Genomic DNA, 11,211 nt, shown 5'->3' with positions numbered 1-11,211 from the left:
ATCCTGGGTATGAGTTGTCTAAGCAGTCTAGACTAATTTTAACATGGACAATGTCAAGTTAATTCACTACTAAACACCAGGTTCTCTCCTTTGCATAGTCTCTGGGTAAGAAGAGAAATGGCTATTGGAATGATACAATTTTCTAAGAAAATTTGAGGCACAAATATCTGAGAGACAAGGAATTGATGGATCCATGATATATCTAGATGTGGCTGGGATAAAAGTGTCTTTCTGGTACTGTGCTTATTATTCACTGGGTATAATTTGGGTAATGCAACTATACTGAGGCATTCACACAGGAGCTGATCTTGCATAAAATCATTTTTATCAACATATTCCTATATTTGAAATTATACTGCCATGTCACATCTGTAAGGATTCCATCACTTATGCATACAGAAATATCCAAAAGAGAAACCTGAAATTTATAAGATAAATAAATAAGAAAGAGAAATCACCACGATTGAAGAATTTCCAGTTAACCTAATAAGATAACATATAAATGACTGGTTAGATAGGTTTTCCATAAGCAAAAAGAAAGCACAAAATAGGTTAAAATGATAATATTTATGACACAGTTTTATGAGTTATATATTTTAATATATAATTATTTCAATTTTTTATAAAATCTGATATGGCAATTAGTGCTACTCACACATATATACCCTAAGGAATATTAAGTATCTCATCAAATAGGTGGAAAAATGTACACTTCCTTTATGAATAGCATTTGTATATTTCTGATTTGACTTCTTTAAAATATATCAGACTACTTGCCAAAGTTAAAATCAACTATAACTACATCACTGGTACATGTACAACATTCGGATCAGAGGGCATATAATAATGACTTCCAATTTGATTCAGAATAATCAAACACAAAAGCCTAACTTACATTAATTCATATGTTTATCTATATTAAATTTAGGGCTAATTGATTCCTACTGTTTACTTCTTTGCCTGGTTTCTTATTAGTGGTTTTAAATACACTTTAATTTCCTCTAATTAAGTATTAAATTATTTTATAGCAGTACTGTAGGCAATTTATTAATGGTTTACATAGCACAGGAAATATGAAATATATTTTAATTATATTCTACTGAACATATTTGGCCTTCCCTTTTCAAATTTTTTTCTCTTCTCATTTGATTGTAGAGTGGAATTCCCTTTGATCTTTTTCTATAGACCGTATAATGAGCTTTTTCTGGGTTGGTTTAGACTTTCATGAATGACAAGTACTATTTGAATTACATATTTCTATAACTTCTGACCACATTGAATTCATTACTGCATATATATTTAATTATGCATGCTAACATCACACATTCTTGCTGATAACAACAGTGATCAAGTAGACTAACAGAGACATTATTCTTTCAAATTTGAGCAACTTACATCTGGTCTCTAAATAAATAGCTTGCTAAAATCTCTTATTCCTCAATCCTTCTAATTTTGAATTAGAATAAGTGAGAACAGTTGTGAGTTTGTACTTTTAGCAGAAAACTGAGGACATAGTACTGAACACAAAAACTTGGAGCAAAAGATCAAGGGATAGCCCCTCAGAAAGCTATTAATCATTTCACTGAATGCCCACTATCACTGGACTGAAGAAATATGCCATGTTGAAAGAGTTATCATGGCAACATGCTGTATCAACAGGCTCTAGATGCTGAGAAAAATTCTATTCAAGTAAATAGATATTGACTGTAACAGCTACAAGCAATGGATTCTGATATTAGAACTTTTGCAGCTAAGACACAGATCTGTCATTAGCCAAACATCTAATACTGTTTCCTAACATCCAATTAATTGAATTCTCAAAGTATCATAAAACCAAAACTATGTCAATACATTCACAATTTTCTGTGCACAGAAATTATTTCTCAAGAGATGAGGATTTGCACTGTTTTGAAGCAAACTCACTTTGTCATAGATTATAATGAAAGTATAGAAAGTGAACAAAATACAGAAAGTTTACCACTTATATTATCATATTAATGTGACATTCCTGTAAGGAATATGTATTGAGATGATTTCACTTTACAAAACAAAAAGAATTAGAAAAATACATATATTTTTGAACACATAATTGATAAGTAGAATACACAATATTGAGAACATAACTACTTTGATCTAGAACCAAATCTTCCATTTAATCGATTGGAAACTGAAAGATAAATGGATGCTTTTATTATAAACATTATGTTTTGACTCTTATATGTCTTGAAAACATTTAAGACAACAATTTGTAATGTTAAATCAGTGAGGCCAAAGATTTTATGCACTGAGGGATTTAAATTAATACATTACAGATATAAACAGAAAGATATGTACTGTCTGACTGTCATCAACCTGTTTCTGTCATGAGGAAACCACAAGTGATTGATCAAATCTAACATGATTGCATAGGTGAAAACAAATAAAATCATACTCTGGTAAAAGATTGATAATCTCCTAGATGATAGGGAAAAAGTAAAGTGACTTCTGAACACCAGTGGTTTTCCAAGCTAACATCTTAGACATAGATGGTAAACAAGTAAGTAAAACAAAAGTTAGTGGGTAGATAGAGATCTATTTACTTCTATCATTAAGCCATCAAGGTTGGCAAGTGCCAGCCATATAGTCAATATAATCATTTTGAAAGTTCACCCATGAGATAAGTTATAGAATTGTGGGCTTTCCTGAGGCTCAAGAGCACTCACTGCCCATGTCTCAACACAATGGCACATCTGTATTCTAAAGCTGATGGTGCCAGCTCAGATCTGCAGACCACATTCTTATCTTCTACCCACTATCAGAGACTTATGAACTGAGAATAGTAGTGTATAGCAGTGGGGGATTAGGAAATGTGGGAACCACTAGAAAGTTCCAGATGCCAGGGATGCAAGAGGTTTCCAGGACCCAACAGTGATGTCATTAGCCGAAATACAGAACAAAGGGGAGAGAGAACCTGTAGAGAAGGCATCCAGTGGTTAGGATGGCCCCCCACTCCCCATCTCAAAAGTATTAACCCAGAATTGTTGCTGTCAAAATGAAATGCAGGGACAAAGAATGGAGCAGAGACTGAAGAAAAGGCCATCCAGGGACTACTCCACCTAAGTGAGCCATACCATCTGCAGACACCAAACCCAGACATTATGGCTAATTCCAAGAAGAGCTTCCTGACAGAAGCTTGGTATAACTGTTTCCTGAGATGCTCTGCCAGAGCCTGACCACTACAGATGTGGATACTCATAGCCAACCATCAGACTTAGCACAAGGACCCCAGTGAAGTTTTGGGAAGGACTGAAAGAGCTGAAGGGGTTTGTAACCCCACAGAAAGACCAATATTAACCAGCTATATGCCCCCTCAGAGCTCCCACTGGGTAGACTACCAACCAAAGAGTTCACATGGAAGGACCCATGGGTTCAACTGCATATATAGCAGAGGATGTCCTTCTCTGAAAATCTTTAGTTACAAAGTAGGACCATAACATATTTAAGTACATAAAGACTGTACATTTAAGCCTGAAAAAGTTTTATTTTAGCTAATAACCAGTTGTTTTTAATTTTAAGTGAGTAAGAAATAGAAACAAATGTTTGTTATGGTACACACACACACACACACACACACTAGACTGATAAGCAAAAATGGATAGGAACTGAGAGAAGAGAATACTAATTTCAACATAAGACTGGAGACTATACTAATAATGAACTCCAATTTCAAAAAGATAGTGAAAGAAACCACAGAGTGATAAATGTTTAAAATGTGTTAATTTTATATTCAAGTGAGAATAACCTAAATTCATGACATAAATTTTGTTGGATCAAGCAGCCTTTGCACTTCACAATCTTTTGAGTATGGCCTAAACTGGAAGACATTTTTTTTTTCAAGTACCTATTATATTTTTAAAAAACTGTACATTTCATCAGAATACCCTACCTAAATTCTTGTACTAGATTTTAAGAATTCAACCTCCTTCACATGTGCAGAAACAAGCAGTCATGCTAATATGGTTAATATAAAAATCCACAATATGACAAACAGCTTAATAAGTTATTTGTTTGCAAATACATGAAGGTAGTTTTGCTTCTCACTAAAGGATTACTTGTAAATATTGCAATTAATGAGCTTGGGTAGCTGTTTTAGTGGCTAAATTGTTTGCTGTATTAGTGTAAAGACTGAATTATGGCTCCTAAGGACATAAGTGAAGGTTGAGAAGGCTTTGGAGCCTGCATGAACTTATACAGGTTTCAAGTTAGCAAAGGTGATTCCCAGAGCAACCTGACTACTTAGACTAGTCACATTGGCAAGTGTTAGGTTGGATTCAGGGATTTCATGTTGCTGTAAATATTATTTGGGGATTTTTACTCCATTTTAGATCATTTACTTGCCAAATGAAAGACACAAAATCTTCATATTTATAAGCATTAAAAGTAATAAAGCTAGAGAGATATCAAGCCTCAATGCTGTTTTGTCTATTTCTTTGTAAATAATCTTGAGATATCACTTGCTAGGTTCTGCTTGGATCATTTCTGCTCCAACAGGCCAACCACAAGGTGATATGTTCTTAATCTACCTACCATGTGGACCCTTCTTCCGTTTCACTTTCTCTCTCTTCATGGTTTCTTCTCTTACCCCAAGTCAGGGAATTGAAGCCTTACCTACCTCACTTCTGCCCAGCTACACAGTTTAGGCATTTTTATTCAACCAACAGTTTTAAATCAAGGAGCAAAGTTTACATCACAAAATCTGGCATACATGATAATTCAGTTGTCTTGAAGCAACTAGACCTTGGGATACAGAATTTAGCATTACAATACATAGCAACAAATGAAATCTCAACAAATATGACTAAAAGAATTAGGTTGGCAACCAATTGAGGATGCCTTCTGATATAAAACTTGAATCTCCACACACATTTGCCTGCAAATTCTTAGACACAAGTGAATGTACACTTATATGCACAATACAACACACATACATGCACACATATAAAACACACAAATATACAACACACACAGAGACACAGTTTAAAGTAATTATTATAATTCCATTTATAAATAGTGATACAAATTTAATCTATCAATGAAAAATTAATTAAAATATGTTCAAAGGACAAAAGAATATTTTATAGAATATAAAAATTTTGTGCATGTTAACACACAACTTTCTCAGCTTAAAACTTTAAATAAAAATGTCTATGTATTTAAAAATTATTCTGTGTATTGATACTCTACAATAAATTTTATGTTTGGCAATATTATTGAGTCTTGTTGTGCAAAATAACATTAATCTTAAAAATATTGGGATATCCTTTTATCTTTTAGTATACAAGAAATTTATATGATTCTACAAATGTAAAAGAAGTGAGAGCAGTATAAGTCTAAGGCATACACCTTAACATGATTAGTATTATCAATAAGATCTATTAAAATATACCCAGAAGAGAGAGGTATAAAAGTCTCTTAAAAAGAAATTTAATGTTTAATTTTATTTTTATTAATCTGATTCTTACACAATGTATTTTGTTCATATTATTTTCCCTCTTTTTCCTCTTACAAAGTCCCTTCCATCTCCCTGTCTACTAAACTATGTGTTCTCTTTGTTGTAAAACAAAAAATAAAAATAAAAAATGAAACAAAAAGACAAAACAAAAAAGAAAGCAAAACCATACTAATGGTCTTTTTTGGCCAGCTAATTTTGTCTGTAGTAGAGTGTGGTAAATTTGTTTCACTATTGCACCAGTCTTGCATGCAGGTGACTATAGTAAGGATGGAACTGTAGCACATTAATATTGATATTTGATTTTCTCATCTCAAAGCATGCAAGTACCCTTCATCACCATGAATGCTAATCAATACCAGTGCGTAGTTGGGTACCAGTTCCCTGTCCATATGTTAGACCACATGAATAAATGTTGTTTTTTGCAATAGTGCTCATCTATCAGGATTTGGAGAACAACCAATATCCTTAGAAATAACTTGTGATATTTACAGGTAGAAGGTATGAAACTCCACTGTCAATGACTCAATTCTGAACAGTATATAACCCATTTGTACACTGAAAGATTTTATTTAGTGGCATAAAGTGTGTAGTCTGGTCATTGTTTCTTTCATTATTTAGTGATTTTATTTAATTTCCTTTTATATATGTATGCACTTTAAGAGGCTTGCTAAAGTCACTGGCCTTCATACAATATATTAAAAGGCCTTTAATGTTAGTTATCCATCCCTGTATTGTGTCTTTTACCTTGCCCTCCCGACCCTTTCTTTTTAATTCTCCTATTCAAATTGCCCCTTCATCTTTTTAATTGCACTAAATTCTACTTGTTCTTCTTTGGAAAATCCCATCTTTTCACATAGTTCCATGCTACTGAACTTGCTTTTGGATTATTCACATAAACAAACACAAACTGAAAACCTAAAACCTAACACATATAAGCAGACAACTATGCAACCTTTACCTTTTAGGGTCTGGGTAAACTCACCCAAAAAGATTATTTCTAGCTCCATTTATTTATCTGCAAATTTAATCATTCTCTTTCATGTAACAGGTAAATAATGTTTTATTGTATAATGTTTTATTATCCATTAAACAATTGATAAACATATAAACTGTATCCAAATATTATGTATAAAACAGCAGTCAACATGGTTGAGCAACTATCTTTTTAGTAAATTATATAGTCCTTTGGGTATATGGCCAAGAGTGGTAGAAATGAATCTTAATGTAAATATATTTTCACATTTTTAGGAACATTTATGCAAATCTTTATAGTGACTCTACCAGTTTGTACTACTATGAACAGTGATTAACGGTGTTTCTTTCTCTACACTCTCAGCAACAATGGTCATTTATTTTACTGATCTTGAGTGTTCTGATTGAGATAAGATGAAATATCAACTTACTTTTACCTTGAATTTCCTTGATGGAAAAGGATATTGAACATATTAAAAGAATTTTCAGTTACTTGCATTTCATCTTCAGAGAACTTTCTCTTTACTTCCATATTCTAATCTTTAATTGCATTGTTTCCTTGATGTTCAAGATTTTTGTAGATTCTTTACATACTTAAAATCTAATCCTATATCATATCTATAATTGGTAATCTTTTTCTCATTCAGTCGACTACTTTGAATGATGGTGTTCTTTGCTTTACAGAAGATTTTTTAACTTCCTGAAGTTACATTTATTCATTGGGAAAAATCTTAGAGTATGCATTTCAGTGATAATAATGCTAACATATAATTTAAATGTCCAGTAAAAGAGGCCTTACATATAGTTCTTTGTGATGTACAACAGAATTCAAGCACACACACACACACACACACACACACACACACACACACACATGTTTTTAAGACTTATCTTGGCAGCCTTCACAGGGCTAACACATGTTAGTTCTAAATCCTCTGCATATATGCTATATTTTTCAGGTTAATATTTTTATGAAATTCCCAAATATGTAAATGAGTGGTTTTCTGGTTCTTGTGCCTTCCTTTGGGGCTCTTTTATTTCTGTTGGTTTGCCTTGCCCAACTTTGCATTCAGAATACCCACACTCACATAAAAACAAAACAAAACAAAAACCAAACCTAACCAAAACTAACCAAACCAAACCACACCAAAACAAAACAAAACAAAACAAAAACCCAGGAGCTCTCTGTCAGAAGCTGAATTCCACCATAGTTAAGGTGAGATCCAAACCTCATTTAAGATTGCCTCCCCACTATGGCAGAGCCTGTCGAGAATAATCCCAACCATGGCTTCTGTCCTCATCATCATATGCTGGCCCATACCTCCTGAGGAAATCTTCTACCCCATCAGAGGCCAGGCCATATCCTTGAAAATCAGGTAAATACCCAACCTAGCCTGTTCCCCTTCAGCATAATCACAATCATCCCTTTTGTCCTCACCATTTTCCAGGCCATACCTCAACAGAAGCCTTCCACTCTACCAGAGACTAGGCCAGCATCTTGAAACCTGGAAAGTAGGCCAGGTCCATAAAACTAGGCAGAAGTCTTCTATACTACCAGAAACCAGGCCAACATATTGAGCCCAAGAGGAACTCTTGTCAAATCAGAGTCCAAACACATAGCCAGAACTCCAGCTCCCAACTAAGGCAATGAGACCTAGAGCCTGTCAGAAGCCTAGCTCCCAACTTGAGCAGATACTCTCTACTCAATCAAGTAGAACAGAGAGGAAACAGAAACTAATGAAAAAAATTGCCATCCAACAAAGCCAAACCCAGAAATCTGTACCTACATCTATAATCACTCCAAATTCAAATGAGAAATATCACTGGAAGAACACAATCAATAAGACTCAGGGCAATAAGTTACAACTAGAGAATAGTCATTTCACTACAGCAAGCCCTGAGTATTCCAACACAGCTGAATCACAGGAAACCAACCTTAAAACCAACTTTATAAAGATAATAGACATCCTTAAACATGAAAGTAATCCTTCAAAGAAATCAAGGAAAAATATTTTTTAAATGGAAGAAATCAATAAATCCCTTAATAATCTCAAGAAAGCCAATTTAAAAAAAAAAAAAAAAAACAGAAAGCTGAAGGAAAGGAATAAAACAGTTCAAGCCATAAATATGGGATTAGAAACAGTAAGAAAAACACAAATTGAGAGAATTATGGATATACAAGATTTAGGTAAGCAAACAAGAACTACAGATATAAGCATCACCAACAGACTATAAGAAACAGAAGAAATAATCTTAAACACTGAAGACACAATATAAGAAATTGATACATTAGTCAAAGAAAATGTTAAATATGAAAAACTCTGACAGAAAACATTCAGGAAATCTATCATACAATGAAAAGAACCAACGTAAGAATAATAAGAATAGAAGAAAGGATACAATCTCACCTCAAAACTCTCCAAAAATATATTTAACAAAATCATAGAAGATTGCCTAAACCAAAGAAGGAGATATCTAAAAAGGTACAAGATGCTTACAGAATACCAAATAGACTTGATCACAAAAGGAATATCCCTCACCAAATAATAACCCAAACATTTAAACACAGAACAAAGAAAGAATATTAAAAGCTACAGAACAATAGAGCCATGTAACATATTAAGGCAGACCTATCAGAATTATACCTGACAGAAAGTCTAAAAGACTGGCCAATTGCACAGCATCATATTAGAAAACAAAGATACCAGCAAATCTTTCAATCATCATATATGGAGAAAACAAACTATTTCATGATAAAAATTTAAATATTATCCATCCACAAATCCATCTCTACATAAAATATTAGAAGCAAAATTCCAACCCAAGGTAGTTAACTACTCCCCCAAACAAACAGGCAATTAGTAAACTAATATCAACATAATGTATAGAAAGAATACACACACACACACACACACACACACACACACACACACACTTCCACCACCACCAACTCATCAAAATAACAGAAGTTAACAATCATTTGTCATTATTATCTCTTGTCATCAATAAAATTCATTTCCCAATAAAAGAACACAGAGTAACACAGTGGTTGAAAAAAAAAAAACAAGATCTATCCTTCTGCTCCATGCAAGAAACACTTTAATATCAAAAAGAGACATTGTTTCAGAGTAAACATTTGGAAAAATATTTTCCAAACAAATGGCCCCAAGAAGAAATCTTGTATAGCTATTTTAATATCTAAAAAAATAGAATTTGAAAAGTTACTCAAAAGAGATAGAGAAGGACACTTCATATTCCATAGGAGTTGTGGGCCATCATAGAGTGATGGGGACAGGAATGGTTGGGATTATGCTGGGAGGCACTTCATGCTGGTTCTCATTATATATGTCCTCAAAGCAATAGTGCCCACATTTGTAAATGAAACACTCCTAAAACATAAATTACAATGATCCTTACACATTGATAGTGGGAGTCCAGTACTCAACTCTCACCAATGGGCAGGTCACCCAGACATAAACTAAGCAGAGATATAATGGAGAATGCAGACATTATGAACCATATAAATCTAATAGATATCTATGGAACACTTTAGCTAGACATAAAAGAATATACCTTTTCTCATCACTTGATGTAATGTTCTGATAAAGATACCAGAAGATGAAAAGATCCCCCATGCTCATGGATGAGTAGGATTAACATAGTAAAAAAACTAACCTGTAAAAAATGTGAGAATTATTTCAAAAACTACTTATATGAAATTGATCTAAAATTCTCAAATTTAATCGATAAAATCAACAGGTTGTGTTAATGTTTAATTTTTTTAAAATATAGTCAAAACAATATCTAAAATTGTAAAGTAGGTTATCTCCCCTGAGTACTGAACTAGGCTAGTATTTGGTTTAGTGTAGGTGTGGTTAGCTTTTAGCTTAGCTATGTGAAAGACAGAAATCTGTTTCGTGAGTCACCAGACTTACAACGTAGCACCCAATGCAGATTTTCTACTTATATGACCGGATACCTTCTCCTTGGCCCACTAGCTTTCAGGTTAATGATCCTGCAGTCACCCACACAATCATACCTCTAGATATGCCTTACTTGTTCCATACCTACTGGTATTCTACTGGTAAAGTTGATACCTAAGTATAACCCTTACCATTCCCAAGGCTTCCCAGGTCATCCTTACTGCATACATGTTCTCACATGTGATCTATCAGTTGTAGATCTTGCACTCTAAATCTTCTGCAGATTCTTGTCATTTCCCCCATTCCCAAACAAGCTCTGGGACTTTAAGAGCGGATTTACCTCATGACTTCAATGACTTGGTTTTATTTATTTATTTTTTTTTGTCTCCTGGATGTTAGCTCCTTCTGCTCCTTCTAGTTACTACTCTTTGACTTCACCTTGAATTTTATGTGACCTCCAACAGTAATAATTCATTCATTAATGTTCACATTTTTCATTACCTGTTGATTTCTACATAGAAAGTCTTAGCCGTTCTTTAGTATAGATCTACTCACTTCCTGCTTACTTGCCCAGTGTAATCTGTTTCTAAGCAGAAAACTTTGACATCTCTTCTAAAATCTTTAAAATAAAGACTCAACAAAGAAAGCAAATTTTAGAATAATTTTTCTCATGAACATTGATGCAAAAATTACCCAATAAAATACTTGCAAACAAAATCTAGAAGATGTCAAAAAGATTATCCATCATTGTAAAGTGGACTTTATCCCAGAGATTTGGGGATGGTTCAAAATATGAAAATCTGTCAACATAGCCTACCATATAAA

The sequence above is a fragment of the Arvicanthis niloticus genome, chromosome 28 (assembly GCF_011762505.2).
Source record: "Arvicanthis niloticus isolate mArvNil1 chromosome 28, mArvNil1.pat.X, whole genome shotgun sequence".
NCBI classification, from domain to species: Eukaryota; Metazoa; Chordata; class Mammalia; order Rodentia; family Muridae; genus Arvicanthis; species Arvicanthis niloticus.
Note: the sequence above shows the minus strand (reverse complement) of the source record.